General features: G+C 38.8%; 1 pseudogene; it reads left to right on the top strand.

Annotated features, from left to right (window-relative positions):
• The first annotated feature begins 7,885 nt into the window (after positions 1-7,885).
• LOC140609638 (U6 spliceosomal RNA) lies at positions 7,886-7,999 on the top strand (annotated as a pseudogene).
• The last annotated feature ends 1,984 nt before the right edge of the window (positions 8,000-9,983 follow it).

The raw sequence follows: 9,983 nt of genomic DNA, 5'->3' as shown, positions 1-9,983 counted from the left end.
TTTGAACAGAATATTGGAAGTATGTGTTTCAAGCTGGAGCTGGAAAGGACTTCATAAATTTTTGTACAAGGAGAAAACTAAAGCCCTGATGAGTCTCCAAGACAAACACACCTTGTCATTGGGAGCAGCAGAATAAAAACCTAGTTTTTATTCCCAGTTGTGATACACCTGTGTAAAACTGATGACATTGCATTCAAGAGTGGCCATCAAAATTAGGATACGCTTATCATGCCACAAGAAGACACAGAAAAATAATCACCCCAATTTGGAGGGCAGTGGCATGGCAGGTATCTTTGTAGCTGATAAGAATCGATAGATAAAAGTCAGGTCTTTTTCCACTGAACTCAGGGGATTTACAATGTTTATTTCAAGCACTTACTAGAGCAACTGTTCCCATTGGACAGTCAAGTAACTCTCCCTACCAGGCTGTAATCTGAGCTCTGTGCTTCCACAATCTATGAAATACTTCCTTCCTTTGTGTTCCACAGCAGACAGTGTAATACTCATTTGTTTTCTTGTTGTCTGGTTTCCTTGGCAGCTGAGGGCTCTCAAGGGCAGACACTGTGCCTTTTGCCTCAGTCAGGATTTCCAGTGTCAGTCAAGCACAGTGCCTGGTATACAGTAGATCCTGAAAAGATGTTTGCTGAGTGAATTTGTAAGAAATATACATTGGCAGAAAGTTGTACATGAGCTATGGCATCATCTATTCAATCAATCCAAACACAAATTTGTCTCCAATCACAGACACTTGGTTTGGACTTCATATAAGTAAGAAATGTTTATTATATTAAACTACTAAGATTATGGAGCTTCTTTATTACACAGGCATCTGTTAGCCTAATACATCTCTTCATTAGCCTGAAATAATCATCTGTTATCTCTAAAACAAAATTTTATCAAGAGGTGGGCCTCTCCTTATATATTCAAGATCACTTGATTTTTGTTTATTTTTGAGAGAGAGAGAGTACATGAATACAAGTAATGGGAGGGAAGAGCAGAGGAAGAGAGAGAATCCCAAGCAGGCTCCTCACCCAGCTCAGAGCCCTATTTCATGACTGTCAGATCATGACCTGAGTCAAAATCAAGAGCTGGATACTTAACTGACTGAGCCAACCAGGTGCCTTTATCCAGGCTCACCTGTAACTCTTAGGTAGATTCCCTCTGCTTTGGCCACTGGTGACATACACACATTATATTAGCACTTTGAGAACTCACCATTGTATTTTCATGTCTTTGCCTTTATTCACTATATTCACGTTGCTTGGAATATTTGTTCTTTTTACCTATCTGAATCCTCTCTTTTCCTCATTATTTAGTTTAGGCTTATCTCTTTTGCTATGCCTTTTCTAATAGTTCTAGACTCCATTGATGCTCTTCCTTTGAACCTTAACAGCATGGCAACTCTGGAATGTACCATCTGGCTCATGACTAGACTGTCTTACCTTATTCTTATGTGTTAGTCTAGTCTCCCTAGATAGATTCCAAGACCTCTGAGTATAGGCTCAGTCATTGCAGCATCACAAGATCTAGCAGGTTCCTAAGCAAATGGTAGTCATTCATTATTTCATGATTCATTTGCTCCCTGATTGCCTCATATATTGCTTAATTTCAATTTACTCAACAGACTCCCAATCTGATCAGATAGTAGTATTTCATGAAGTACTAAGCACAAGCAAAAGTTAGTGATATCAAAGAGGAAGGGAGGAATCATTTCTTGGGTACCAGGATTTAGATCATGCGTCAAAACAGACGAAGAAAAGAAATTCAAGTGGGTGGAAGTTCAGTCATAGTTCACAGTCAAGTATGGGAAGGTCAGTAGTTTTAAGGAAGTATAAGAGCCAAAATACCAGACCAAAAGGAGCTGAAGCTTGGAGTGAATTGAACAAAACTGCTCATGAACCACTGATGCCCATTTGAATACTTTCAGGCTTTTTTTTTTTCCCCCAGTTCCAGTATTAGAGCAGTATATGGTAGTGGTTGCTTGTATGGTATATCTTTCCATACACATGTTATAGTTGCACTCTTGGCATTAATGAAATATCTGCAGTGACAGTGACGGTTGGAATCTCCCTGAGATTATGAGATATGTATGGGTGTGATATTGTAGTATGGCAGTGACATACTGTTTCCTAACATCCTAGAATCTATTACCCTGATGCAATTGTTGATTTATTGTAGTTTACAAGGCTAAATAAGGCATAAATATCAGGAAACATTTTGAATATCTTCCATGGAATACCAAGGAACCATTTTACCAGAATATGTCTTTCTCCCCGAATAAAGAGAATTAAAGAACTGTCCTTCCTTTCTCATAGAGGAAATCTAAATTGTCTAGAAAGAATCAGCATTAATATGTCTTGGAAAGTATGAAGGGTGATATTTATTGTGTTGTATTTTTGGGTACAGCATTTTCATTGTATTGTGAGAAGAGATCATTGGATTAAGGACACATTATAGAAAATAGGATTTGTAATTGTAATCTATTTTTAACTTTTTTTCTTTTCTTGGTTTGTTCCCCTATGGGATGAAAGAGATGTTTCCTATGGTGCTTAGCCTTTTGCTTCACCATAGGCTTAAACTCCACCTTCCACCCCCACCCCAAGATAATACATGTTTATCTACATGGTGGGTTGTGTTAGTCTTCCCCCAAATGGGCAAATTATGCCTATTTGATGGAAACAAACTGAATTATTGAACTTATTCTTGGGGAACTAACACTTTTAATTTTCTGTGATAGGTCTCATAATTTTATATTAAACACTTATAATAACATCAGTAATTTCATTCAATCAATTGAACAAAAGGAATATTGAGAGAACAATTTGTCCTCTCTTTGCCTTCAAGTACACTTAAGCCACGCAGTTTTCACATTCTTATGTAAAAGTTTAGGCCATTTTCACTTGCTCCATTCTCAAGGGCAGTGTAGCAACATGTTTGCCCTTGTTTGAATAAAAACCAACTCATCTTAATGAGTGCTATAGAAGCCTTTTAGGTAAAAGACAGAGCAATAGAAATTTCCACAAGGCAAAAGGGGCCTCAGTGACCCTTGACCTGAATACAAACAGGCTCATTAAGTGTCTTACCTCAAAATGCCATAAGCCATAACTAACGAATGGACTACTTACAACCAGGCAGAGTTACCAAAAAAGGGAAAATTGCACACATCCCCATATTTCCTCACTCCACCCTGTAACTAGAGCCCCTCACCACCACCTCATGGTGGACAGTCTCTCCCTTGCTATCCTGCCCATGCTGCTGGCCCCCACCCAATTGGAATGCACCATAGAAGCAAATCTCAAAGAGGGAAAATGTCAGAGCTGTGAATGAGGATGGTGACTAGAAACGAATGTTACAGTTGTTCTCTTCCTGCTGTTTTCATAACCATCAATGCAGCCCTTAGAGGGATGCACATCATAAAAATAGAGATTTATGTGAGTAAAGGATACAGATAGATATCTTAAAATGACTTTATTATTGCAGTTATATTAAAGATTTTTCTTAGGTCTTCAGAGGAATATAGATCATTAAAAAAACTCATTCAAAGGAGGTGTCTCATTCAAATACTAGTTACATGTGTGAAAAATATTGACACTGTAGAGATTTTTTTTTTTAATTCATGAGAGACAGAGAGGAAGAGACATAGGCAGAGGGAGACCCAATCCCAGGACCCTGAGATCATGACCTGAGCCAAAGGCAGATGCTCAACCACTGAGCCACCCAGGTGCCCAAATATTGACATTGTAAAGCACCTTCAATACTATTGGTATTGATGATTTTGTTGTCACTTCCCGACCACTGCAGCTGAAGCACAAGAGAGCAAGAACACCTGTCTCCAGGGGTCCCAAACAGATAAGGTTTGGCCACCTGCCACTAACAAAATCCAAAAGCAGAAAAACCAGTGGTGGTGAAACCAGAAAGGAATTTATTTCACTGAGATCAACACCAGGAAGACAATGGATTAACTTCTCAAAGGCTGTCTCCAAAGTGCCAAAAATACTTCCAGGTTTATATAAGGAAAACATGCGACAAAAGCCAGTGGGTACATCAAGTGGGGAGTGAAGGTCAAATTGATCATTGTCTCAGGGTCAGTCACATGGGGTCTTGCTGGGTCAGGGCAGTCTTACGCTTAAGGGGGTAGTTTCAGTTCCCATTAGGAGGTGCTTTGCCTTCATGGTCTTTTGCCTGCGTTAAGAGAAAAGCTGGAAAGAAGAACTTAATCAATTAGAAAGTACAGACCGAGGTCAAAATGGAAGTAGTTGAAGTCCTCTTTCACCACCTCTAAATATTCCAGTTATTTTATATCTTTAAGTTTTTAATGATTGATTTCAAAAATAGGTGTCTTTCCCAGTTTGGTTCACGAGGTTAAGCTCCATCTAGAAGTCATTAAGCTTCTAGAACATGCCTAAACTATGAAACTTTGAACATCTAAAAGAAATTGAGAGTCTATTACATATTTTGCCAAATGATGGTTTCAAGGTGTCTAGTCTGGGAAGAATGATGGTAAAAGTGGCAAAAACGATTACAGTGAAAAAAAATGAATGAGAGGAAAAGTAGCTACTTCTGTTTGTGGACAATGGCTATTATGGGACTGCAGATGTTTAAGGGCAGCCAGGAGAATATGTCTGGAACATGTTAAGAGTTAGGAGTGGAGATGCCAATTTCACAGGCATCTGTGTTCTGTCAAAGGTTTGTAGTGGGTAAGTTTACTGTGATTTTTGTTTTTCAATCTCTAACTCACTGCTCAGCTCTGCCCAACTGATTTCATCTTTTGACATTTGAATTTTTTTCTTTCTAGTAAGCTACATTACACTTGTCATGGGCTGAGGTCACATGAAGCATTGGGATTAGGGAGAGAGAAAAGGAAAAAGCTTTTGTCTGTTTCCAGTACTCCTCTAGGAATAAGAGACAACGGGGAGAAAAGGATGCCCGATGAGGTACTTGTATGACAAAGCCACTGATGAATTGTCATGCACACAGAAACATTGGGGAGACATGAGCCAAGTCTCCTTATTAAATCGTGCCTGATGTTGGATACCCTCTGTTGCTACTGTGTTATCACAGCTAGTTCAACATTCAGGAATCCTTTAGGAAATATTTGAGAATCCACTAAAAGCATTCTCTGATGATGCAGTCAGCTCGGGGAAAGACATCTGAGCTTTAATCAAGAAATGCATGTGGGGGAAAATTTCTGGTATCTTGTTGAACAGACAAGGGTAACATATCCTCCTTTCAAATACGTTTTCGATGACATCAAGTAGATTTAAAGAGATTTATAACAATGGGATTGGCATGACAGTAGACTTCCTTAACCCATTCTTTTATGGAGATCTTTATGTAATAAAATGCCTGTTTATGGGCTCAGCGCAATCATTTTTTGGAACATGTTCCTGTATTTCAGAGCACTGCATCATTTAGAAAAGTATTTGTTTTAATCCTTCCTGATACAAACTTAATTCACTTTGGTGCTCAAGGGTGAAAGTAAGTATAGTTACATGCTCCTTTGTGCTTGCCTCACCAAACTTCCATCTGAAACCAACCAACCAAGATTTCTTGAATCTTAATGGTAAGCAGAGAAGTTCAAATGAAGTGTATGAACATCTTCCCACAAATGCACATCTGTACTGGATTTGTTTATCTCTGAGTAGTGTGATGACAACAGTATGTCATTGTGGGGTTTCCTGGGTAGAGGATTGTAAGTTTGCACAAACAAGGAGTGCACTGTGCCTTGGGGAGATTTTACCTTGTTGCACTGCTGTTTATATAGCTTTGATTATGGCATCTTCCTCTTCAAAGTGTCAGGAGGTCCTTCTTGTCTAAAAGAACTGCGGTCAGTTTGAAAATAAAGCAGGTCTTAATTCATTTGCCTTTCATTTCTTTTACTCCTAATCTATACTACAAACCAATCAATCTTCTCACAAAAAATTTCAACATCTCAAGTTCAATGTCTCCTAAGCTTCAATCCATAACTCCTTAGAGAGTTCCTAAGCTTGCCACAAAACTACAAAAACATATATCACCAACAGTACAAGCCAGTATGCCTCAAACTTTAAAAGCTGATGACAATTTACTCTAGGAGACTATGCTGAAATAAGAATTGTAGGATGTGTAGAAGTCTTCATGTTTGATTTTTGTGTTGATGCTAGGATGATACATGGGCAAAGAGGATAATCCAAATCAGAGATCTGCAAACACACTACAGACATTTGATAACAGCGGCTACTTTTCTGTGTCCACTTGACTGAGCTAAGGGATGCTCAGAGAACTGGTAAAATGCTATTTCTGGTTGTATCTGTGTGTGTGTCTGGAAGAAATTAGCATTTGAATTAGTAGCCTGAATAAAGAAGATCCACTGTCACCAATGTAGGTAGGCATCATCTAACCCTTGAAGGGCCTGAATAGATTTAAAAAAAAGTGTTGGAAGGATGAATTTGCTCTTTGCTTAAAGTAGGACATCCATCTTCTCCTATCCTCAGACTTTAGTGCTCCAATTTCTTGGGCCTTCAGACTTAGATCGGGATTTATGTCACTGGCTCCTCTGGTTCTCAAGACTTTGGGTTTGGACTGGAACTACACCATTCATTGTCCCTGGGTCCCCAGCTTGCTGACAGCAAGTTGTGGGATGACTCAACCTACATAATTGTGTAAGCCAATCCCTCATACTAAATCTCCATAACATATCCTATTGGTTCTATTTCTCTGGAGAATCCTAATTCAGTTATTACTTACTAAAATAATACTTTAAGATCCTATAGCCATATGAGCTCCTATAAGAATTATTAAGCAATTGGCCATTTATTTAACTTTTATATCATTTATATGCATTTTTATATGCATTTAACTAGGTGCATATTACTATTAGAAGTCAAATAGAGACCTATGTAGAATATTGAAAGACACAGTTTCTCTCTTTGAATTCAAGACTCCATTTTGGATCAAAAGTTGAGTAGTAAAATGTCTCATTGGTATGTCTCTTGAAAGTTTTCTCTCCACTCTTGTTTCTAGTTGGATAAAATGAATGTACTAATGATCAATACAGTACTTAATGTGTGGCAGCTAAGAAAGGACTCTCAGCATAGCATATGGAATTGTTGAATCACTAGATTGTACACCTGAAACTAATGTAACATTATGTATAAATTCTACTTCAACAACAACAAAAAAGGGGGGCCCTTAGTACACAATGTATATAGTGGCAGGAAGAATTATGTCCCTCTCTCCTCAAAGATGCCTGCCTCCTAAGGCCTGGAACTTTTGATTCTGCTGCTTTACATGGTTTAAGGAACTTTATAGAGGTGGAATTAATTTGAAGGAAACCTGAACCAAGGAGAGAAATCTGGATTATCCAGATGGAAACAATCTAATCAGTTGTGTCTTTCTCTCAAAGCAGAGAAACTTTCCCAGCTCTGGTCAGAGATGTGTCCATGAAAGGAGAGTCAGAGAGTCCTAGGGTGAGGATCCTATCTGCTGTTCCAGACTTTGGAGACAAAAAGAAGTCAGAGCTGAGGAATGTGGAGACTATAGAACCTGGAAATGGAACAGAGTATTGGTGAGTTGAAATTGGTTCAATAATTTCGTAATGTTAATGTGTACAACAACTCATGGGCTACTTGTTTAAAATACATCTCACAGGCCTGACCTTAGCCATTCTGATTCATTATATCTAGTGTGGGATTCTTTATATCTAGTCCGAAAGTTAACTCCGTTTGGACAACGATTTATCAAGATGAATTCAAAAAGCCATTTTAGCTTGATTTTATTAAGAGTAAGTTGCCATATTTAACAAAGAATTTCACAGTCTTCTTTCCCATATTTATATTATAGAATCAAGGAAAAGTGACATATCCATAAAGGTATTAAATTTTACTGCAGTTAAGTTAGTCAGCTTGTGCTCCCTTTGGCAGCACATGTATTAAAATTGGAACAATACAGAGAAGATTAGCATGGTCCCTGCACAAGGAGGACACACAAATTCATGATATTAACTTGATAGCATCTTTCTAGAAAATTCACAAATTTTTAACTTCAGTTTTTGAAAACTTCACCATGGGTCCTGATTAGAAGGATCAGGAATGTCTTCTTCCAGGGCATTTATTATACATGTTTATTATACATGTTTATTTATTTATATATGTGTGTTTTCCAGGCTTTTCTGTAAATTTCATTAAGGTGGGCAACATGGGTACCTTATTCACATCAACTAGCAAAAGGCCAGACCCCATTAATTAAGAAGCACTTTCTTTTCAGGTAAATGACAAATGCACAAGTGTAGTTAATGGTAGCAGAGGTGCAGGGCACGGATAGATTGAAGAAATATTGGAATTAAAATGAGCAGATTTACCAATCTGATAAAGGATTGCAGGAAAATGTTTTTCAGCTTCAAGCTTAAGTTGTTGGTTGGACATATCCCCATCAAGGAAGAAACACATTTGGTGGAAGATGAATTTAGTTTTGAAGAACATGTGTTTGAAATGTCTGTGGGAGCTAATAATCTAGTGAATAACTACAGATACATATGAATTGACAATGCTCAGGTGTGCCAAAGTGCCCCCCTCCATGTCTGTGTTCTCATTCTTAGAACTGATGAGTGTTATTTTATATGTCAAAGGGACTTTGCACAGATGATGGAAGTTAATCTTAAGAATGGTTGGGATGGGTATTCTGCGTTTTCTAGGTGGGCCCAATCTAATCACATGCGTTCTTTTTTTTTTTTTTAAAGATTTTATTTATTTACTCATGAGAGACCCAGAGAGAGAGGCAGAGACACAGGCAGAGGGAGAAGCAGGCTCCATGCAGGGAGCCCGAGTGGGACTCGATCCCGGGTCTCCAGGATCAGGCCCTGGGCTGAAGGCAGGTGCTAAACAGCTGAGCCACCCGGGCTGCCCCTCACATGCGTTCTTTAAAGCAAAGAGCTTTCTGCAGCTGCAGAGAATCAGAGAGGGCAACATGAGAACGACTCAGCCTGTTGTTTCAGGTTATGATGGAGAAGGGCAGCCTTGAACCAGAAATGCTGATAGCCTCTAGAGGATAGAGAAGAAAATACATGTGTCCCAGAGCCTCTAGAAAGAACTCAGGCCTGCCAACATCTTGTTTGTAGCTCATTGAAACTGATTTTGGACTTCTGACCTCCAAAAATATAAGAGCATAAATCCATGTTGTTGTAAGCTGCCCCATCTCTGTTAATTTTTACAACAGCAATAGAAAATGAATAAAGCAACTATCTCATTTCCCCAAACAAAACAAATAAGTTTATGAAACTTGATAACGCAACCCTCTGAGGCCACATTCTCTGGAGCCAACCAAGGAGCAAATTCTCCCCCTCAGTTCCCTTCATTTTGAGAGACATTTGCTTAGTTGTTGACTTCTGATCTGGGTTTCCCCTGACATTCTTTTGATGCTTCTGAGGACACTGTGGGGTGGAGGGGAGGGCATGCTGTGGCCCACAACAGAAAATAGGAGGCTGACTCTCTGCCAGTCACAGGGTCAAAGCCAAACTTTGAGACAGAAAATTTTCACACTCTGGCTCAGTACTTATTCTCAATATCTCTCAGTTTGGATTTATTCCACCACTACTGAAACTCATCTGAAGATTTCCTGAGAAGCCTTGGGTGAGCTGTATTTGGGGACTGGAGTCTGGACCTGATGAATATCTGAGCATGGCTACATTTGGAAGCAACAACACAAATTGTGCATTTGTCTCTTCCATTATCTCTGTTCCTTCTTGTTTAATGGTATGGCAAAAGGCAGGAGAATCCCTTGATCACCTGGCTAGACTGTATTGGTCAGTTCTCTCCACTGTAAAATTCTTTTCTTTTTTTCCATACTCTAGTCTTTGGAAGAAACCTATAATATGCAACCCATACATAAAGAGTGGAGAGTTAGGTTCTACCTTCTTGAATATGGAATATCTGTGTAAATTATTTGGAATTATGTACAGATTGTTCTCTATTTTTTGAGTAAATGATTTATAGCAGTATGGACTCATG

The sequence above is a fragment of the Canis lupus genome, chromosome 18 (genome assembly GCF_048164855.1).
Source record: "Canis lupus baileyi chromosome 18, mCanLup2.hap1, whole genome shotgun sequence".
Lineage (NCBI taxonomy): Eukaryota > Metazoa > Chordata > Mammalia > Carnivora > Canidae > Canis > Canis lupus.
Note: the sequence above shows the minus strand (reverse complement) of the source record. Positions and strands in the feature narration are given on the sequence as shown.